The sequence below is a fragment of the Papaver somniferum genome, chromosome 4, assembly GCF_003573695.1.
Source record: "Papaver somniferum cultivar HN1 chromosome 4, ASM357369v1, whole genome shotgun sequence".
Lineage (NCBI taxonomy): Eukaryota > Viridiplantae > Streptophyta > Magnoliopsida > Ranunculales > Papaveraceae > Papaver > Papaver somniferum.
In genome coordinates this window covers 7,785,125-7,807,596 of record NC_039361.1, presented here as the reverse complement: position 1 = coordinate 7,807,596, position 22,472 = coordinate 7,785,125, and the positions used below count along the sequence as shown (strand labels likewise).

Sequence of the window (22,472 nt, the reverse complement as noted above, 5' to 3'; positions counted from 1 at the left end):
CTCTTCATGTCAGACGAACATCTAATGTCCGACCTTCGAAAACATGCGTACATCATCCTATTGGGCCAAGCCCAACAAAAAATAACAACACTTTACAGTGAGCCCATACATAATTTTAGATCGTAAAAAAATGGGAAAAAAAAGGAAATGAAACTAATTAACGTATCATTAAACCCTAGCCGCATACGTTACAAGTATCATAAAAACGTTTCGAGTACTTTACCCATTAATCATACAAAAGAGACTTTTGATCATGAATTAATTACATCATATCATGTTAAGCAAAAAATCCATACAAAATCATGTTATATATTTCAAACAGATCAAACAACATAAATGCCTTTTATTCATTTTAATAAAACTTAGCTGTATCAATGAATTTCTAATACAGTAAAGGAGAAGACAATCAACAAGCATACATACAACTTTGATATTGTGCCAAATCAGTAAAACCATGGTATTCATAAACGATTAAAACAACATATATGTTATTTTCATGTTAACCAAAATAAACATGATGATGTATTCATATCAACACAATTATACACACAACATCATGAAAAATCATGGAGTTCTAAACCAGGCTCTCGATGCCAAATATAAGTATTATATTTTATATATATACATAACTATATATAATGGTTAGATCATGAACAAACATGATAATCACATCATAAGCATAGTTGTGTTAAAAATTAAGAGTACCTGAGGATGCCATTGATTGAATCCAATATGTCCTCCAAGAACACCCCTAGCAGAGAATAGTTTGTAGAACTTTTGGTTTCTCCTTCTTGACCCTTTTGTGTAATGAAATAATAATAATTCATAAAAACTCTATTCTGATGGTAATAGAGTTCCTTTTATAGGTAGAAAGAGGACCAAGGTTCACAGGATTAAAATTAACATTCAATCTCATCCGTCCATCAAGGAAGAGGTAATTTGAAAGGATCCCAAAATATTCTTACATTAATATTTAGCATCAAGAATATATTTATATATGTATAAATTTTCTCACATTACATATTTAGCATAATTCATAATTAACCAAGTTATTGCATGGACCAAGAATATATTTATGTGTATAAATATTCTTACAGAGGTAAAACAGCAAAGTGGCGGTCTGCTGGAGATTTCTCGTTTCTCAAATTTGGGATAAACTTATCTGTCATTGTACTAAGGGTTAAAGGATCGTGGGCACTAACCTATGGAAGAGAGACTTGGTTAGGACAACCGGGTAAAGAAAAAGGAGTTCAAAATTGAAAGATAACTTGCGAGGATGACCTGGATTTATTGAAGAAGTCGGTCATTGCTGAAAACGGAAATCAGGCATAAACATAAAACATGGCTTTAGGATATCTAAGTGGAGGTCATGTCAGCGTGTGACTAAGTAGGACGCAAGCGGCCTCCAACCTTCCAGACTGCGGTTTTAATTTTGTCAAAAAAATTTCCAATTCCAAATGTGGATATCTCCTCAACAGTTCAACTGTTAATTCTTGGGTTGTATTTTTTCTTTTTCTTTTTTTTGGGAGAGAGAGATTTGAGAAACCTTACAAATCGTTAGCAGATTTGATTGCTAACCTCTATTTCTTGGTTTCAATCATATTTTGGAAGACAACAACCATATATATTATCTTAATTTCTTAATGAAATTTCTTAGTGTGAATCCAGCACTATGCCTCTGCCAACCTATGCTTATTTTTGGTAGAGGGATGTAGTTATACTGATTTTTACTGTTTGAGCAGAATCATTGTCAAGGTCGTACCAGACTGATTTTAACTTTTATATTCTTATCAGTTCTGAACGGATACTAGTTGGCTGGTGTTGTTTTTTACAAAAGATATGAGTAACTTTACAAATTGACTGAGAAGCTAAATAATTTGGCTGCTGAAAGCCAGCAACCAAGTGACAGAAATAGCTTATTTTCTTCTATGAAACTTTGTAGAAAGAATATTAGAGAAAATGAAGAACTTCAAGTAAAAAAGCTGGAATAGCTCAGCTGGTTAGAGCGTGTGGCTGTTAACCACAAGGTCACAGGTTCAATCCCTGTTTCTAGCGGTTCGTTTTTTTTGTTTTTTTTTTCCTTAGTCTTTTACTGGGTAACTGTCTGCTTGATCATGTCTTTTCTTTTACACGGTAACTGTGTGATTGATTATGTTACTTTCATTCACTTAAAATTATCCATTGTTTTTTTCTACTGATTCTTTTTTTCTAGTTTTTAACATAAAACAGGAGTAACTGTGTGATTGGTTATGTTATTTTCATTCATTTAGAATTATCCATTGTTGCTTGATTGGCTAATGTAGTGCTTACGTTACAATTGGTACATATTTAAGGCTTGTATTTGTTTCTAGTTGAAGCATAAGGCTTGTGATTGCGGATAGTTGGTGTTAAGCCAATCTCCTCGCTCATGCTGATTGGGTCTGAAGGTAACGTCGAGGAAAATATAACTCCAAGTCTCCAACCTGAACAACAGAAGCTCAAATATGTCTCATAGTGTATGTTTTTCTCTGTTTCTTCACCGCATATTATAACTTAAGGCCGGATCTGGCTACAGCTTGGTTCAGCCCGTTCACAGGCCTGCCCTAAAAGTGGATCAATTAGACAAGTAGTTCTATGTAAGCCAAAACGCTTCAAACTTGGTTTTCAGAAACAAGGATTATTGTTCAACTCCCTTTCAAGGTAATCTAGCTAGGGTTTATCTTTATCTGATTCATATATATGTGTTTTTTGTTTTGTTTGATTCTTATATATATATATGCAGCGATTACGAGGTAATTATCCTAGCATATTACTACTGTTAATGAGTAGTAATGTTTATGAACAAGTTTATCCTTCGATTGTATGGTGCTGATCACGTACAATTTGCTCCATTCGATTCCATATACAGATGCTGATCTTTGTAAAAACCCTGACCGGCAAGACCAAAATCTTCGACGTAGAGAGTGCAGACACTGTTGAGAGCCTTAAGTCTAAGGTTCAAGACCGTGTAGGAATACTGCCGGAAAATCAACGTTTGATTTATGCTGGTAAACAGTTGGAAGATGGAAAAAACCTTGCCGACTACTCCCTCATTACTTTTTAATAGGCTGGTTTGGTTTTTAGAGAAAATTAAGGAAATTAAGAGAACCAATCATTGAAAGTGGTCCTCATGACATTTGTCAATAAAAGAAGTGAAGTGAAATGGTCCCCATGACACTTGTCAGCAAAAGAAGTAAAGTGAAATATTCCACATGACACTTGTCATAAAAAGAAATTAAGAGAAAAGTGGTCCCACAAAACCAAAGTAGCATTTGACTTTCCCAATTAGGAAACCAGCCTATATTTTTGAAACATTTATTTATAGAAACCAGCCTATTAAAAACTAACGGAGAGAGTATAATATTAGCAAGCATTGTACATTTTATCTTACAGGCCATCTTCGCTCCTGCAAGATCTGTCCCACCTGCATTCCTGAGATGATATCCACATCTATATTTCATGAAAATAAAACTCTAGATTCTATAAATTGGAATATAATGGTTGTTGTTGGGAATATATTTTCAAAACATAAATTTATTCCCAATCAATATTTTTTATAGCCTTTATTGAAAGAAATTAATTTTTGTTATAATTAATTTGGCCGTTTCATATTTTTAGTTTTAATGGTGTTAACTACACCATTATAACTTTGAGAGTTTCATTTTGTGGTTTTTAATGATGTTAACTCAACCATAATAACATTTTCATGAACATTTAATTGTTTTGAAACTCTTGACCATAAATCAGAATTTTTCTTTTATGTTTTGACGTTAAAAAAAGAAGTTGGAGAGTTGCTGAAATCTTTTTTTTAGTGAGAGAGTTTTTCTTTTTTATGACTTGAGTTTACATAATAAATGAATTTTAGAGAAAGAAAAATAAGTGTGTGAACATCTCTTATTTTTCTAAATGAGTTTCTGAGCAAGAATGAAGTGTACAAGTTTCACATCCTCTCACCGTGCAAGAGTGATTGTGTAAGAGATTGATCTCGGCTGTTTTATCCCGGGGACGACGCGCCATTGAAGAACTGCTTGCACAATCTTGGGCAGAGCCGCGAAACGTCTTAAAAATAGCGACTTAGTCCGCGACTCAGCCATAACGTTGTTTGTTTCGTGTTTGATTTTATTTGTTGTGCAGGCATAATTCGGCATTTGTTCCAACAATTTTAAGACGTTTTATTCTGCCATGGATACCAAAAAAAAACAATTGCTCAAACGCGATAAGTATCATTGTTTTATTTTGTTTGATAGAATTATAACCGGAATATTTTTTCTTTAGCGATTGAACATGATGCTTGAGATTTTAGGTAACCTGATACCTAAAGTTAATTTTATGTCTAATATTGATGGACTAGGAATAACATGGTTAAATATTTTCTCTTTGTGAACAATTGACATAGACAAATTTTGTTGATGTTAAACGAATGTTTTTAACATGCTGTATTAGACATCATGAGAATCATCCATGTCAAATTTCAGAATTTTTGGATGCTGGAAAGTATTTTAAAAGTATTTTAGAAAACTACACAACGTATCTGAAAAATTCAGACGGGCAGAAAAATAATCCTTATTAAATCCGCTTTTCCTAATCTTTGTGTAGAAAATTTGAATCCGCATACTACATGAAACTTGTAGATCAGGAACTTATCTTAAAACCCATTTTCAAGTTTTCAATTTGGGTTTTTATTTTGAGAGATGTGGTGATTTCAAATCGTTGTGTATGTTTGTCCAAAATAGTAGACGTGATACTTGAGATTAGAAATGTATGAAACTATATTAAAAATCATGTTTTGATTTTATACTTCATACTATTGTTTTGGTAATGAAAAATAATACCATTGATAGCAATCAAACTAATGCACCCCATATGTTTGATAATATGTTTAATAGAAAGTTATAAGTATATGTATGATGTTATAGTGAGTGCATATACCTTAATTATGTGAGTGCATATACCTTAATGACATTCGATTCTATAACTTTGTATCTTTGTTTGACAACTAAAAGAAACTTGGAGTACTATATTATTTGATTTTCAAGTAATTATGTGAGTGCATATACCTTAATTATTTTTTGGTTTGAAATGCTCATATGTGAATGATTGTGACAGGTGAAAATTCACTTACTTGAGCAAATTTTTATTTTCCAATGAAATAAAATTGCGGGAGATTAATCAATGAGTGGAGCAACATTTTTGTTGATTTCTATGTTGGTGCGCAAGGAATGGAAAAAGGTTTATAACCAATTGAGCTTTAAAAGCAATTGAGGTATGTTTGATAAACTATTTGTAGTTATTGTAGTGATCAAATAATGACATTCTAAATTGATTGTTGAATCTTAGAATGAATTTTAGGGAAACAAGATATTGATAATTATTGTGTATGACAATAAAGATGTGACTCATATAAGTTTGGAACTAATGAGATGGAATTATATACAAACCCAAAACCGAAATAATTAGAAACCTAGTCATACTTCCGAAATAATTAGAAATGAACACAATATTGATTATGAATTTATTTCCTATTCTTGAACGGCATTGCAAGGATATCAAATGTTATTAACAACGCTTTTCAAGCTAAGTTAATGTGAATTGTGGATACGGTGAGAGGTTGGTATATATTAGTGTTTTACACCATGTTTGTTTTGATAGGTTATGGTTCAAAATTTGAACCAAATCGTTTGAAAGAAAGGGGTGTTGAGATATACTCACATCACTAGGATTTTCGGTATTGGAACGATCTCAAAGTTTACTATGGGTAGAACAATCTTGTTAAAGATTTTCATACTTCCGAAATGAGAAAGAATTCTAGTTTCCTCCTATCTTGTTATTAACAAGATTGATATTAGAAATTTATAGAGTTTCATCATTGCACTACTACAAATGATAGGTTATGGATAAAATGTTTGAATATAATATTACAATTTAATCATAACACGAATTGAATTTTGAATAATTGAAATATGAGTTTTTGTTATGCTTTTAAGAATTCAATGAGTTAGTGATAAATATGAGCATGTTATGTTTTCTTATGAACTTGGTGAATTTTGAGTAACATGTATGTAATAATCTTACCTAACTCATAAAAGCATGTACATTTTCAAATCTTACGCAACTTGCAATGATATTGGATGAAATAAAATATTTGAGAATTTTATAAAGATGCTTCGAGTAACTTGTCCTGATATCAAACATGATTTTTGAGTAGTGAATATTAAGCAATGTTGCTTTCAAGAAAATTGTTTGAAATTTTATCTATATTGTGCAAAATGTTTTGGGTTTAGATCATTGGTTTATTAGTTTTTCACAATTTTTGGGGTCTTTGGATATTGTTTTGAAATTCATGTTTGAGTCAAAAATAGTGGGGATTCCATATCCTATGCTTTAACACATTTGATTTAAATCAGAGGAACTAGAAAAATGAAGGTGACAAGTAATTCACTAAGAATGAACCTAGAAAAGCATATATAGTGAGACTAAATTTTATTCATGAATATTTTGTTGCTTATAATTTGAAAGATAACTTCTTATAGAGAGTAACTTTCTTCTTCAAACTATTAAATCTTTAGCAAAAAGTTTTTATGAGCCTATTTATTTTAGACAAGCAAACAGAAAATTGTTGACTCTTACATTCATGTCGCTAAATAACTTACATGCTTGTTTTGTTGATGTTGTTTCTACAATGTATGATTTGTTATAGTCATAAGTAGAAATATATACTTTTGTGTAAGTGAAGGATGAGAATCTATGTAAACCAAGCATGGAAAACTGTGTAGTTTCTATAATAAAAGAAATCATATAAGTTAGATAAGTTATCCTTTATATTCTGAAAAACAACTTTAAAACAATTTATAAAATAAAAATTGTTTACTTGATTCATTCGAATGATTTCAGAATTGATGAAAGCGAAATGCACAATACTCTTTGTTTTGTATGCATAAGTGATTTTTTGAATTTTTATTCTAACTTATAGGATGAAAATGAAATTGAGAACATGCTTAGTTTGCTATTTGACATGAAAGACTTGAGTGAAGATGGTGTATATTTTTGAAATGAATTTTTTTTTTCTTTGGATCATTTTCATTTCAATGAAAATAGAATTTTTAAAAGAGACAGAAATATATATAGTCTGACTGTAAACAAGTTTTCAATCATTTGGTTTAGTGCTAATGCTTTTGAGATTGTGTGTGATTGCACTAGACATGAGTATGGTAGCTCAGTATGCTTCTTTGCTACGTGATTGACTATATATATAAGTATTTTTTTGTAGTGGGGGTGTAATATATTGCTTCCATAGTGGGGGTTTTATATTCAGATTTGTCAATCCTAGTATGGAAAATTGGTAAAATATTGAGAAGGTTATGAGGTGTTTAAAACACATCATACCCTAGAAATACACCATATAAATGGTTACCGCAATCCTTTAAGGATATTGCGAAGCTGATTGGACATCCTTTCAGTTGAATCCTTTAAGGGATGGAGTGATTCGATCCTCTAATAGATAGAGGAACAAACATATTAATCCAATGTGATAGTACCGCGGATATTGCATGAATTGAAAATGTAACGACAACTATAAGAGTTGATTTTATGAGAATATGAATTATATAGTGTCTGAAACGAGTTTCTATTAGTCCTTTGACGAAAGGATTGATAAAAAGATGTGAATACATCTTAGGGATGAGGTTGATGCCCATTGAGATTGAGTCATCTATGATGGATACCCAACTTAGAAATAGGTTCAAAGGGACTAGACGAAGTCATAGGTGATATGGAGATGCAATAATCATGCTTTTGAAGAATTCATCCCACGACATGACATCCTGAAACGATTAAAGGTTGAGTTTAATTTTTAATTTTAAAATTTTAAACTCTTAATGATGTTTATATCTCTATTTAGAGTGGGGTACAATCAGGAGTACTCTTGATGGACTCACCTATATGAATGTGAATGTGTGGTCGCTTTCTATGAGAATATGGGCAGTTCTCTAGATCATTCATTAAACTGGGATACAAGCGCATGGCCGTAATGTGCTGGCTTTAGACTTTACACTAGTATAGTCGTGTGTGTTGAGTAATATTTTTATCTCTTAGAGTTCAAGACTTATGTTCACTCTATGGTCAGATTTTAAGAGAGCTTATTAACACTACGTAAAGGTTCAAGTCGCGAGACACCTTTGCTTATGCACAACTCTGTACGTTCTTGCTCAATGTTTTAAAAATATAAGTGGAAGATTGTTGGGAATATATTTTCAAAATATAAATTTATTCCTAATCAATATTTTTTATAGCCTTTATTGAAAGAAATTAATTTTTGTTATAATTAATTTGACCGTTTCATATTTTTAGTTTTAATGGTGTTAACTACACCATTATAACTTTGAGAGTTTCATTTTGTGGTTTTTAATGGTGTTAACTCAACCATAATAACATTTTCATGAACATTTCATTGTTTTGAAACTCTTAACCATAAATCAGAATTTTGGTTGGAAAAGTAATAAGAGAGAGATTTTTCTTTTATGTTTTGACGTTAAAAAATGAACTTGGAGAGTTGTTGAAATCTTTTTTTAGTTAGAGACTTTTTCTTTTTTATGACTTGAGTTTACATAATAAATGAATTTTAAAGAAAGAAAAAATAAGTGTGTGAACATCTCTTATTTTTCTAAATGAGTTTCTGAGCAATAATGAGGTGTACAAGTTTCACATCCTCTCACCGTGTAAGAATGATTGTGTAAAAGATTGATCTCGGTTGTTTTATCCTGGGGACGACACGCCATTAAAAACTGCTTGCACAATCTTAGACAGGGCCACGAAACGTCTTAAAGATAGCGACTTAGTCCGCGACTCAGCCATAACGTTGTTTGTTTCTTGTTTGATTTTATTTGTTGTGCAGGCATAATTCGGCAATTGTTCCAACAATTATTATTAAAGCTAAAAGTCATATTCATTCATGGGAAGGAGTAGGAGCAGCCACGAGTGAAAGATTCAAGTTTGCAGGTGATTTCCATCTCCAACCAGTTTCGTTTACTGGAGCTTTATTCTGCATCGAAAACACTGACGAAAGAGAGTATTTGTTTAAGCTAGAACCATGGTTTTCTGAAAACAATCAATTCCAATTTGTCCCGTGGTCATCTAGCATGAACCTACTCTCTCCAGATGAGATAGTGGATATATCAGCAAAGTGGGTTTTAGTGATTGGAGTTCCTTTCTCTCTTTGGAATCCGGAGATGTTTGAAACAATAGGAGCACAATGTGGAGGTCTGCTTCAAGTTTCCCACTTCACAAAATTCGGGCTAAACTTATTTGCCATTAAAATTAGCGTAAAAGGACCTCTACTGAGTGATGCTTTTAGAATTCAAGTTAATCACAAGCATGTGCCGTTCACTGCTTCCGTGTCAGTAGCAGCTGATCAATCAGAGAGCATGGAAAATACAATCGGGAGAATAAAACTTTCAGCTAAGAAATGTGTGAAGTCCGATCAGTGTACCTCGAGGCATTTAGAGTGGTATGTAGTAGCTTCTTCTTTCTTGGTTCTTTTTATTTTTTATTTTTTATCCGCTTGGTGTAGTTTGGTTTATCTTTTCAAGTTACCTAAACAGTCCTAGGATAGCAGCAGAAGAAATCTATAATCGCCTAATCGGGCTAAACTTACCTTCCATTAAATGCTTTTACAATTAGCAGCTGATCAATCTGAATGAATGGATAGTACGACCGGAAGATTAAAAATTTCAGCTAAGAAATGTGGACGTGGATTCTGATGGTTGTACTCCAAGGCATTTATAACGGCAAGAACTAGTTTTTCCTTTTGGTTTTTTTATCTGTCTCTTCTTTTTTGCTTGCTGCAGTTTGGTTTTTGTCTTTTTTTTGCAAGAGGTAGACGGGTAATGGACGCTAACTCGGGGAAGAAAAGCACAATTGAAAAGACTTTGCTAGATTGCATTGGAAGAAAACTATAATTTGGGTAAGAATGAAAACAAACTTTTAGAGACCTATTCAGTCAGCCGCGGTGCCAGTAAGTAGGATATAATATTGGCTGCAACTCTTCCAAGGTGATCCAATACTGTTTTTTTTTTATTGTTTTTCTCAATTCCGAATGCAAGAGAAATCACACCCAACAATAGTTAATCTATTATTATTATCACTTGATTTGTGCCTGTACAATGCACCGGCATTTTTGTCTTTCAACTTGGTGTGCGCGGGGCTTTGTCCCGTTCCGTGGCTATGCATTTTTTGATTTGAGTGGAAAATTATTTCTAGCCCAATTTGTTTTTTTGTACGTTCAAAACACACCATTAAGTTTTCATATACGTGGAGCCCAAAATTAGTTTACGATGTGATGTGATTACAAGAATAACCTTTTCATTAACTAAAAGATTAAATCAATAATTAATGCTTTTATGATAAATCTCAATCCCTAAAGTAACTCTTATAAAACTGAAATCGTATGTGTTTGTTCAACAAAAGCCTATTTTTATTTTAGGAAAAAATTAACTATCACACTACAATTTAGGTGTGAAAATTGGATATTTCACACGAGAAAGGAAGATGATAATTATATATTTTACTTAATGAATTTTTTTTAGGATGTCACATAAGAATAAAGTGAAAATTTAATCTTTCACCTGGGAAAGGTTGAGAGAATTATGTTTTTCACTTGATCAAATAAAAATAAAATTGCGATTTTCACCAAAACAACTTCACGCCAAATTCATGGATACTTCAGTTTCACTTTTTTTTTTAATAATACGAAAATTAAATAAACTTAATTTGCATAACTTAAATTGATAGATTGTTGATCCTCCAAGACAACATTTCTGAAATTTTCTGGGATATTACAAGAGTATTCAAAAGAGGATCTATCAGTTTTAGAAGTTTTAACTATTAGATGAGCAACATTATTAGTTTTTCTCTTTACATGACTTACTGAAATCCAAGAAAAGATGGAGAGTAGATGCCGTATATCTTCAATGATACCAAAATTGTTCCACTGAACTGAAGATTTTGTGTTGTTGATAGAGTTAATTACATTCAGATTGTCACTTTCCAAAATAACTTGTTGAAGATTACAATGTCTAGCCCACGGTATACCTTCCTTCATGGCAAGACATTATGCATTTTCTGGATCTATTCCTCCATTGAAGTATCTCCCTCTGATGGCTCTGCAACTACCTGTTGAATCGCGAATGATTAGCCCAATAGCATATTCAGAAGTGTCATTATCAAAAGAAGCATCAATATTGTTTTAAGAACACCACTGGATGGTGGAATCCACACTTGCTTCTTTTTCTGTTTTTCTAAAGAAGTAACAGTTACACATTGATTTTTACCATGTGCATGATTGAATGAAGCGTAAAGAGAAGATTCAGATTTTTGTTCTCAAAAACTTTAGCGCATCTATTCTTCCAGATAAACCATGCAGTAGACATAAGAGTTATGACCCAATGATTCCAAGCAAATTTAAATATCACTAGTGAAGTTAAACCAGCAAGATATCCAATCATCCACTTCAATATTCCGACTTTCTAAACTAGCAGTATTCACATTCATCGCAAGCCATATACATTTAAAATGATCGCATTGAATATGCCGATGTTGCAGAGTTTCTTCGGCTTGGGAACAACGTGGACAAATTGGATCTATACCAGGTTTATATTTGCTTAACTTAACTCTAGTTGGTATAGTTTCACTTGAACAATGCAATTTTCACTAATTTATACCTAAGGCAAACAATAAATCAAGAAATCTATAAAATCATATAAACTAGAAATCAAATAAACTTTTTACTTTGTAAAAAAATGTGGATTTGTGATGAACTGAAAGAAGAGACAACTCAAATCACCACTTTTACTAATAAAAGGATCTACACCAAAAGTTAAAAAGATAGTTTAGCCGTGTGAAGGGTTGACATGGATCCAGAGATAAGTGGTTGATTATCAATTTTAGTTATTGGCGTTCTTGCTCTTAATTATGAATCTATGATGGAGAAAGATAGGGTGAAGTTTTGAGAGAGAGAGAGTGTGTTAAACGTGGAAGCGTCTTATTTTTAGAGGAGGGATCCCTTCACAGGACCTCTTTTGACAAGGTTTAACAACCTCATTTGGGCCGTTAGATGGCGAAATCGGGGAGATTTAAAGACGGCTCAGATTTATCTAGATGATATCGGTTATCCGAATAAATAAGCTACAAATAAGGGAGTCAATTATGCGGCCATAAAAAACGCAATTGACCTAAACATAATAATTTATAAATATTTTAATTAATAAAACGTAACTAAATAAGGTTAATTTCGTCCTTCTAAATTTATGAAAGAATTAATTTAATCTAAAATTACTGCTTTTAACGGTGGATCTTATGGCTAGGCTTCATATATATATCATCTTAATTATGGGTTTATAGAAGAGAGAGGAATCAAATTTGGATTTCTCAGAAATTTCCACTATTTTGTGTGGTGGTGCGAATATATTGATTTTCACTACATTAAACAGGTGGAAAAAAAATACGAAATATGTGCGATTTTTTCTTTTTTTTACAGAAAATATCAATTCTGGATTTTAGTTATGTTTATTCATCGGAAAAACAAAAAAATAAATAATCAAGCACCCAAATTAATATTCACATCAAAAGGAAACAAATAATGATTAAGCAACTAATTAACATTTGCAACTAATCTGATTACAAACTCACACATTCGAATCACCAATGGGTCCAGATCGTCTGTGTCACTGCTTGGGTGTGCCCTATGTGCCACACCAATAGAATGACGCCACATATTTCCTCCCATTAACGATAACTAACTAACTAACTAGATTTTCTATATATAACATCAGTCATTTAGGAAAGATAATCAATTATGGACTAAAAAAGAGATTACCAGTTAATGAGAGGAATGATGTGGCGTGTTTCTATTGGTATGGCACATAGGGCACACACAAGCAATGGCACAGACGATCTCGACCCATCACCTATTGTTTATTTTGATGGTACCCAATATACCACCCCCACGACATGGATGCCATAAAGACAAGAGAAATACTATTACTACATCAGTTACACTTGAGAAATCAGATAATTAAGAACTTCTTCCTTATTATTCTGCAATTGAAAATGTTATGCGCATAATGGAATTAAGGAAGAAGATCTAATTATGGTGTCAACTGTTAGTGAGCATGGACGTGCTTATATGCAGGGGCATCAAATTGTTTGACGGCATTCCGGAAATTGGTTCTGAGGACGCTAGCTTCACCCAAGTTTTTCGAAACAAATTTTCAGTTGTCTTTTCTTGCATCAATTCAGAACAGGCCTTACACATAGTTTTTACACATAGTTCATTTGCTGCTGTCTTTCACTGTTGGCCTCTTTTTTCCTATCTCGTTCATATTGCTTTAATCAATCTCAACTTTTTTTTAGAGCACTGCTGCAATTGGTTTCTTCTCTTTGCTATCTTCAAATCGTCTATAGTTAGTCATCTAAGGTGGTAGAAAAACACAATTTTCAACCTTCATGGGAACACCCGCATTGCCTTTGGAATCGGTCATTCAACACTGATCAACACTAACCTAAATCTAGCAAATTTCATTCGGATGGCCTGCACAAAAAGAATCAACCAGTACTCCTAGTTAAACAACTGTCCCAGATCGAAGACCAAAGTAGAGATAGAAATAAGATTAGATCAATAAGAGTGTACCAATTACCAAAAGACCTTAAACATGTAAAGACAAATAACAAAAGTGGACATAAAAACAGGAAGGTTTTTTTACTTAATTTACATCCGTTCTTACATCTTCAAGTCCATTCCACTTGCAACTGCACAAAGAAGATCAAGTCAATAGTCACTGGAAAGAAAACAACAAAGCAACAAAGCTGAGTTTCATGCAAACGCATATGTCAACAAAATAATTATGTTAAACCTTTTTATTTAAGGCCACCAACTTGAGATATAGATAATTGGAGGAGAATATGATGCTAAGTTAAGAGTCCATTGCTACAAAGAAATATATTTAAACTTGGTAGATGAAATAGTGCAGATATAATATTTATGACCGGAAAAAAACTCAAATAGAGTCGGATATTCATAAATTTAAGGATCTAGCTTCTGCAATTTCCGCAGGCTTCAATCACAATATAATATTTCCGATAAACGACGATGGGTAAAAGCCTCGGTACGGAATTTTAATGCCACTCTCAATCACTTTCATTCACCAGTTTTTTTTTTTTGATCGTGAAAAGAGATTGTATTAGAGAATTATGAATTGTTTACAAACAGACCAGAAAATAAAAATTACAAGGGATACCCTCAACTGAGAGTAAGGAGTCAAAGAGACCCAAAAGACACAACGAAGCCCAAGAAACCAAACAAGATATCTCCCATAAAGTTAGAAGGCCCAAGACAGATGAAACCCTAACTAAAATCATCTTTTCCAAAACCGCCAGTCACATTTTGCACCACCACTACAATTGCAGCACCGCCGCTTGCTTTTGTGATCGTCAGAGACCAGCACCATTGCTGATTAAGAACTCAAGATCGGAATCCATATCATCACCTTGGTTGGTTAAGAATTGATGTGAGAGATTGGTGGTAGGGGATGTATGAGCCACTTGATTATGTGGTCAACAGAAACCAGCACATTTGCTGATTATGAATTGAAGATCGGGAGCCAGATCATCATCGGAAACCAAGACCTTTCTTGGTTAAGAACCGATGTAAGAGATTGCTGATAGGGGATGTATGAGAAGTCTTTAAGGGATGTGAGATGGGGTGTATAAAGAAGTGGTTGATGGAGGTTTCGTTTAGGTTGAGATTAAGTGTGGTTCTATTGGCTTTGATTGATGAAAATTAGTCAAGGATTTCACTGATGAAAAAGTAGTAAGATGGGAACTAAGATGAGGTGAGATTGGCAGGGGACAACATCGATCCAGGGATTTCAAGTGAGATAAAGGGAGAGAGAACTTCAATCAACCTTGTCTACTTGACCTTTATTTTTATTTTATTTTTTAACAATCCAGACATTCCAGATGATTAACAACTAAAACTACAGTGATAGAAGAGAGAAATAGTTGAAGTCCTGCTCGGATCTAGTCGTTGGACTAGATCCGAGCAGGCAAATGGTGACGGCGTTTTCTTTCTCGGGAGATTTCAGAGAGGAGAGAGGAGAGGAGATTTTCATTCACCAGTTATTCTTTGAGTCTCCCCTAAGCATCAAAAACAAACACATGAAATGAAGGCATGAGAAAATGAACATTACTTATATTCTGGGATTGGTAAGCAACAGTAAAAACCCAGGCCCCGTATAACAAAGATTCAAAGTATACGAAAGGAAATATTTTTGGCGATGAACAAAATTACTACGTTAACGCAGAATCCCTGAATCCTCGACATAGAATTGAGATACAGTTATTATATATATTGGGCTTGTAACCACATGGATCAATGCTACCTGAGAACATCAAAAACCTTTCAATTATTGTAAATAACTCTTATGTAACACGATTATCAACAATAGCGCAACATTCTTGACAGTTGGGTCTCTTGGGAGAGTCCCTTAATGCTTTATGCAAACCAACCATATAACAACCTACCAAATAACAACCTACCAAGGACAAAACAATGATGGGTGGACCTCACTGGATCCAAGTTAGTCACACCTATCCTATCATTGCAAAATTCACATGTGAGATTCATCAAATACACACCCACAAGATTAACAGGATTATTGAGACAAAAAATAAATCAAATACACACCCATATGAAACAAACAAACCCAGAATTTCAAAACCCTAAAATTACAAACCCAAATAGTAAATTTTGGTTTTTTTCTGAAAACAACAAATCAAAATTCAAAATTTAGGTCTTAGTCCAGTAGGAGAAATTGAATTGTATCTGAATTACTATTTTGATTTTTCTCAAAAACAACAAATTAAAATACAAAGTTTAGTTTTTTTTGCCGTAATGGAGTTGAATTCTACCTGAATTCGCTCGAAAGATCTTCGAGAAAAGGTTTATTTGCACCTCCAAATCTAACACACAGCCAGTACCTGAATAACTTTTGTAAAATATCTTCATTCAACTCCTTTATCTCTTCATTCGACTCCTTTGATCATCCGTAAGCGATAACAGCAACTCACTTCCTTGGTTTCTCCGCTCAAGTGAATATTTTTATGAAATCGCGATTGTGAAAATTAAATCTAAAGAAACTCGGAGTTATAACACGAAACTCGATGTTTTGGTTAAATTTTTCAAAGTTTTGACCTAAGTATTGTCCACATTTACTAAGCTACAGTTAAGTATTAGTGTAAACTTGGTGTAACTAAATAATTTAGGCTAAGACTTTGACAGAAGTGTTGTCCACCTACTTTTTTGTAGACGCGCGTTACTAACGAACAGTTAAGTACCTGATGTAAACAAGTGTAATCCAATTTTAAATATTGCAACCAATAAAGTTTCGTCAAGTGTCCTCACCATAGCTTCTACATTAGAAAAGGTCTATTTCGACCAATAAAAAACGAGACTTTCATCACCGTTTAATGTGAGAGCAAATTTTATCAAGGCCTTTTAAGGGGCAGAATTATTATTACTTTTTTTTATTGTTGAAAAATTTGTGTTATTAAAAACTTTACAATTACATTTGATTCGTTCGAGAATTTGGTTGTTGAGCTCCTCTGATTAATATATCTATTTAATGAATGAGGGAGGAGCCATGCACTCTTGTATGTACATTATCTCACATGATCTGAGCTGTTTTTCACCAAAAATTCAAAAGACAATGAATACAAAGCTAATATTTATTTTGGTGACAAGTTATTCTTATAAGATTCTATATTCCTACAAAGAAAATGAGCATGATCCTAGATACCAAACTCCACCGTCTAGCGATCTTAATGAAATGTTGTTGATGCAACCGTGACCTTCAATTCGAAGTTCTTTTGATTGTCAAAAGTCGTTTAGGACCTGAATATCTCTAACAAGTTAATGAAATTTCGTCGTACAATGAGCTTTGACCCAAATTGTGTAAGGATTTAACAAAGAAAATACGTGGTGGCATGTTCCTAACAGTTGGTCCTATAGATGTCTAAAATAAAGAGAAGTTTTTGTATCTTAAAGGGTATTTCGTCTATCATTTCAAGTTAGTTAGTCAAGTTCCACGTTCCCTTCGCTGGAGAAGACGGAGAAGAGGCAGAAATATCAATGTCCAGCATTTCTGAAAAAGCTACCATTGTGAACATCTTATTGAGGTTAGATGTGAAGTCTCTATCACGATGTTAGTGTTTATGCAAACCTTGGTGCGCCATACAACATTGAAAATTATCTCCGTCTTCAGCTGCCTAACCAAAACACATACTGTAATTTCTCCCTTAGGTTTTGATGCGACTCCACTGGAACCATGAATGTGATAAGCTGATGGGATGGGGTCTGAATCAGCATATCCAATACTCTTGAACGTGTGGTAGAAGAATATGTCCACAGAACTTCCTGTATCTACTAAATTTAATCTATCACTCAATTTGTCGCCTTTTAGTTGTTATTTTTTGCCTTATCTGAATGTGGTCCAATGGTTAAGGTAACGACTAAAGGTTCTGTATGTGATTCCCCTCCACCAGGAGCTTCTGCTGTAGTGAATGCAATAATCTGTTTTTTCCACTCCTCGATATGCGAACTTTTCTCTACAATGTGCATTTCTTTGCTATTGCAATCGCGCTTATGAATCATGTCCAACATGCTCTCATGAAATTCTGTGATACTTCTTGTTGAGTGTATGTGATTGAGTTGCTGTGTAAATATTTAGCATGCTCTCGGGATATAGAAGAGTTTTTTCGCGTCATAACGTGGTTTTCCTGTTTAGCTGTTTTCATCTCTTCCTGTATATTTTGCTTTCTTCGCTCTTCAACATTTTCCCTCTGGTGGTTTCGTCTTTGATGCTCCTCATCATCGTGTTTCTTCTATTGATCTCGCACTTGACATTCCTCTCCCTCGCTTATGTTTCTGTAGTTCAGCCGTCTTCTCCTTTCCTCCATCTTTCTGCTTCTTTGCTTCACTGCCATATTTTGAGCTCGTGATGTCGTTCCCGTCACTGCTTTACTATCAAGTTATTGGTACCACCTTTTAAAACAAAACTTTATGAGTTATCAAAGCAAAACAAATCTTATCAACAACAGTGATTTAGGAGATCTTACATCTTGATACCATTTCATTTAATTTTAAATTCAGTAGATATCTCGATATTTGCGTTATCAACATTTAAAGAAACTTGAAAATACTAGAAATCTTCACCCAAGGTCATTCAACACTGTTGTTGAGAAAACGGGATGGTAAGAAGTTTTCATGAGCAAACAAACAATAAAGATAACAAACTTGAACCATTTTCTCAACAACTCAACCGGTGAGCATAAATCCTCTTACTCCCGCGAGTGGTTTTCTAGTACCAAAATGTAGCTACCGTAATAACCATAACTACACCCTTATGATATTATTATTATTATAAATAATCAAGACATGGAAGATTCACTACAAGAAAATTGGCCATTGACAACCGACACAAGACAATGTTTTGCAAAACGTTGTCGAAACGTGGGTTTTCGACAACTCTAAGAGCATCTCCAACGGGTCCTCAGGGTCTTTACTACGTGTTATTCTCTTGAAGATATTTTTAACATTGAAATTCCCTAATTTTAGGAGGGGGAGAGATACCTTCTCCAACGGGTTAGGCTTTAAGTGAATAATTAGCACACATGTATCAAGAATATTTGTCAAAATATTTTGTACTTTTAAAGCTTAACCGTTTTACTATGTATTTTAGAATGAAATTGCTGATTAGGATTCTTCATCCAAGAAGAGATCCTTTAAATCCTGAGGATCATGTAAAGGATGTAATGATAGCCGCTTCCCACATCAGCTTCATATTATCTTTAGAAGATTCCATTGGAGCCGTTTTTTTCTCAAAATGTGATAAAATCCTATGTGGCCTTCAAAATAGGAGGTGAAGAGAGTCATGTTGGAGATGCTAGCCAGTTTGGATGCAGAAGTAGAAGTCAGAAGTGTTTCTCCAGAAGCAGAAGTCAGAAGTCCAGATTTTTTGCTTCACAAAAAGTCTGAGTTTTCTACTTCTGAAAGTCATTATGAAATTCTACACCCAAACTGACTTTTTTTTTTTTAACCTCTATAAATCAAAAAATTATTTCTGGATGTGTATCCAAACGCACTATAAGTCTTAAAAACCATTGTTGAATCCTAATGCCCTCCAAACAACGGTTTTCATCTCGACACACTACTTCTTCCATAGATCTTATGCCGTTAAAATTCCTTGAGATTTTCTATCAGAAATAAAACCCATTTTATTACCCTTCCCAAATTTCAGTTTATCTTTCATTCTATCTCCTCTCCACCACTTCCTCTCAGTTTCTCTCTCTCAATCTCTCTACCCAGACAACCAAGTAAACAAAATGCATAGATCCAAAATTCCAAATCTAAGAAGCGAGTTTCGCTTATATTTGGTATCTCGTAAAAGAGGAAATCGCCGAAGACTGAATTTTCTTTATCGTAAAAGAAGAAAAAAACCCAATTTTTGTTTTCATTTTTTGTTAAAAGTAATTGATTTAAGGGTTTGTTAGTTTTTAATTAATTTCTATGATTTTTTTTATTAGTAGATTGAATTCAATTAATTTTTATGGGACTTTTGATTCATTTTAAGATTTCTTGCAAGTTTGTTGAATTCATTGACCACCATCTGTATAAACAGAACTCTGAAAAATGCCTGCAATTTGTAAGCTGTGAAAATGCCCTTTTATATGGAGGATTAATAATATTTGAGACATGGGATTTTAATCAACACCTTTTGGGCAAGAACCTAATCAAAATTGATTGACTATTTGCTCATTTGTGAATTAAGGTATAGGGGTTATGATGATAAGAGATACGTTTTGTCAAGTAGCTTTAGAAAAATGTTACAGATAATGCTCGTTTTGTTTGTTCTTGTTTGCATACTAGAGGCAAGGGTTACTCTGATGCAATGCTAGTTCAGCAGTATTTTACCTGTACAATTGTTTGTTATCTATATTTTCATTGTGCTTATTGGATCTTTTTTAGCATATTTTCATAAACTTGACAAATTTATGTACTGCAGTCACATCAACAGGACGTAAACGCATATCCTTCTTTCGAACCAGCTGCTGAATGCCGTGCCGTTATATTAACAGATCCTGGTACTGGTTTAAAGATTGCTGGCAGCACTCATTGGGGAAGGCAGAAGTATTTTGAAGCTCTTAACATAGACCCTCACTATGCTGTATTATCTCTTTCCTCTGTAGCACGTGTTCTCTTTCTATTGGTTTGTATTTATGCTCTAAGCTGTCGCAACAATGCTGGACAACAACGTCCTATGTATGCTGAAGCATATTGTAACATGGGTGTAATTTATAAGAACCGTGGAAATCTGGAGTTGGCTATTCCTTGCTATGAAAGGTAGTTTATATATCTAAGTGTGTGCACCTGCTAGTATGTTACGTGTAGCATGTATCACTTAAGATGCGACTCACTTTTTGTGTTCTGTGATTAGGTGTTTGGTTGTGTCTCCGAACTTTGATATTGCAAAGAATAACATGGCAATAGCCTTGACAGGCCTAGGAACAGAGGTATGTTTTTATTTTGAACACTTTGTTCCAACCTTTTTGTGTTTGTGCTTTTATTTAGGAATTATAATCTACACAAACTTTTTTTTCTGTGGAGTTAAAGTTTGTTGGTATTTGAATTTTAGCTCTTGGGCTTTCTGCCTATGTTTCTGGATTTTCTGATAAACATTGTGTCATCCTATTTTGCTTGTTCTTGCCAGACATTATTCAGTGAGCTTTGCAAATTGTACGATACATAAGCCAGAACTTGTTGTGTTTGTTCTGGATAGAAGGATTGGAAAAGATGCTTCTTTTCAAGCTCAAGCCGTTGCTGAAGTTGCAGAAGCTCATCCGGTTATTGTTAAGGGTGCAGCCAAGGGAGTTAGTGCACTTAGTGAGTAACTGTAAGAACCATGTCAGTGGAGATTATGCCTGCAACAAAAGCAATTGCTTCATTTAAGCTGCCCACTTCAACTCTGGCAAGGTACCAAGTTAACTTTCTTTAAAACAATTATGTGCGCAAAATCTATGTCATTATCTGATATACATATACTACATCTGCCATGTATTTTTGTTCTGTTGTATGTAGAGGTGCATTACTTCCATGATCATTTGGGTTTTGGTCGTTTGGGTTATTGGATTATGGGAATGTTTTACTCTGTAGCACTTTGCATGACCTTTTCTTTGGTTTTTATTTTTAGGTCTGATAAGGGACATACTATAACTGCTCATATGTGCCGTCTTGATGCTTTGAAGAGGACTTCTGGTGTGGCAGAGGTCTGCAGGAAGTTCTCCACTAATGAGAATACCATCACAGTAGGAGGTTTGTATGCAGTTGATCCCTTCACATCTGCGAAGTACAGGCTCAGCAACCGTGGGAAGTTTGCTGCTCTCATGCTACACGAGCTCAAACTCAAGTCCTCGTGACACTCACTGGTGAGTTTGACACCAAGGCCTTGGATAAGGCTCCCAGGTTCAGATTGTCCCTTGCTTTCAAGCCTTGAGTGATCGTCTTCTGAATATTCGTTGTCCGGAAGTCATCTTACGCTGCTGGGATTCGTTGACCTTGTCTATTGTTTGTGATCTATTACGAATACTGATTTAATGTAAAGAAGTGAATTCCATTTCGAGGAAGAAAATTTATATATAAAAATTTCATGTTTGATATATTGTGATTTTTTTTTTCAATCTAAAAATATTTCGACAATGTTTTGTTAATGTTGTTGAGACAAGATCTTACAGTGGAAAAAAGCTGTTGTCATTGGGTCATGTATGACAACGTTTCTTGCAATGGAGAACAGCTGTTGTCGAAGCCAAGAAACTTTTAACAACCCCCTATTCAACAACCTCTGGAAAACATTGTCGTACGGTTTCGACAACGGTTTTTCCGTGTTGTCAAAGGACGGCTTCCTTGTAGTGATTAGAACATAGGTATACCTATTATTATTATCAGGAACATGATGTTGTTACAATGGAGGCTATGTGAAATCCCTAGTTTTGGAACTCACACGACCTTCTCTTCTAGACAATCCTTGGGCTAGAAAAGATCTTAACCTTGTTTACAACGCCCTCTTGGTCCTTATGTAGGACTTTAGGTAGTGGAGTACAACTAATACTACCTCCGTTTCTGGAAAAAGTGTTAATTTTACTTTTTTAATTTGACTTATTTTTAGGCTAAAATGAAAAAGTAAAAGTAACACTTTTTCAGAAAGGGAGGGAGTACTACATAGTGAAAAGACAACTAGTAAAACCTACTCTTCACCCATTAATTCTTTTAAGTGAAAACTACAGGGAGACCCATTTTTCCAATTTCTTCCACTGTGAAACCCACGCCCAGAAATTTAAAGGCGCTCACCCAT

General features: G+C 34.0%; 1 long non-coding RNA gene and 1 other non-coding gene across 2 annotated transcripts; both read left to right on the top strand.

Annotated features, from left to right (window-relative positions):
• Positions 1-1,981: 1,981 nt before the first annotated feature.
• Positions 1,982-2,055, top strand: TRNAN-GUU. The gene has a single exon. It is a non-coding gene; the product is annotated as a tRNA-Asn (tRNA).
• Positions 2,056-19,388: 17,333 nt separating this feature from the next.
• Positions 19,389-21,763, top strand: LOC113274688. Its single transcript, XR_003323152.1, has 4 exons — positions 19,389-20,467; positions 20,562-20,637; positions 20,835-21,097; positions 21,315-21,763. It is a non-coding gene; the product is annotated as an uncharacterized LOC113274688 (long non-coding RNA).
• Positions 21,764-22,472: the final 709 nt, after the last annotated feature.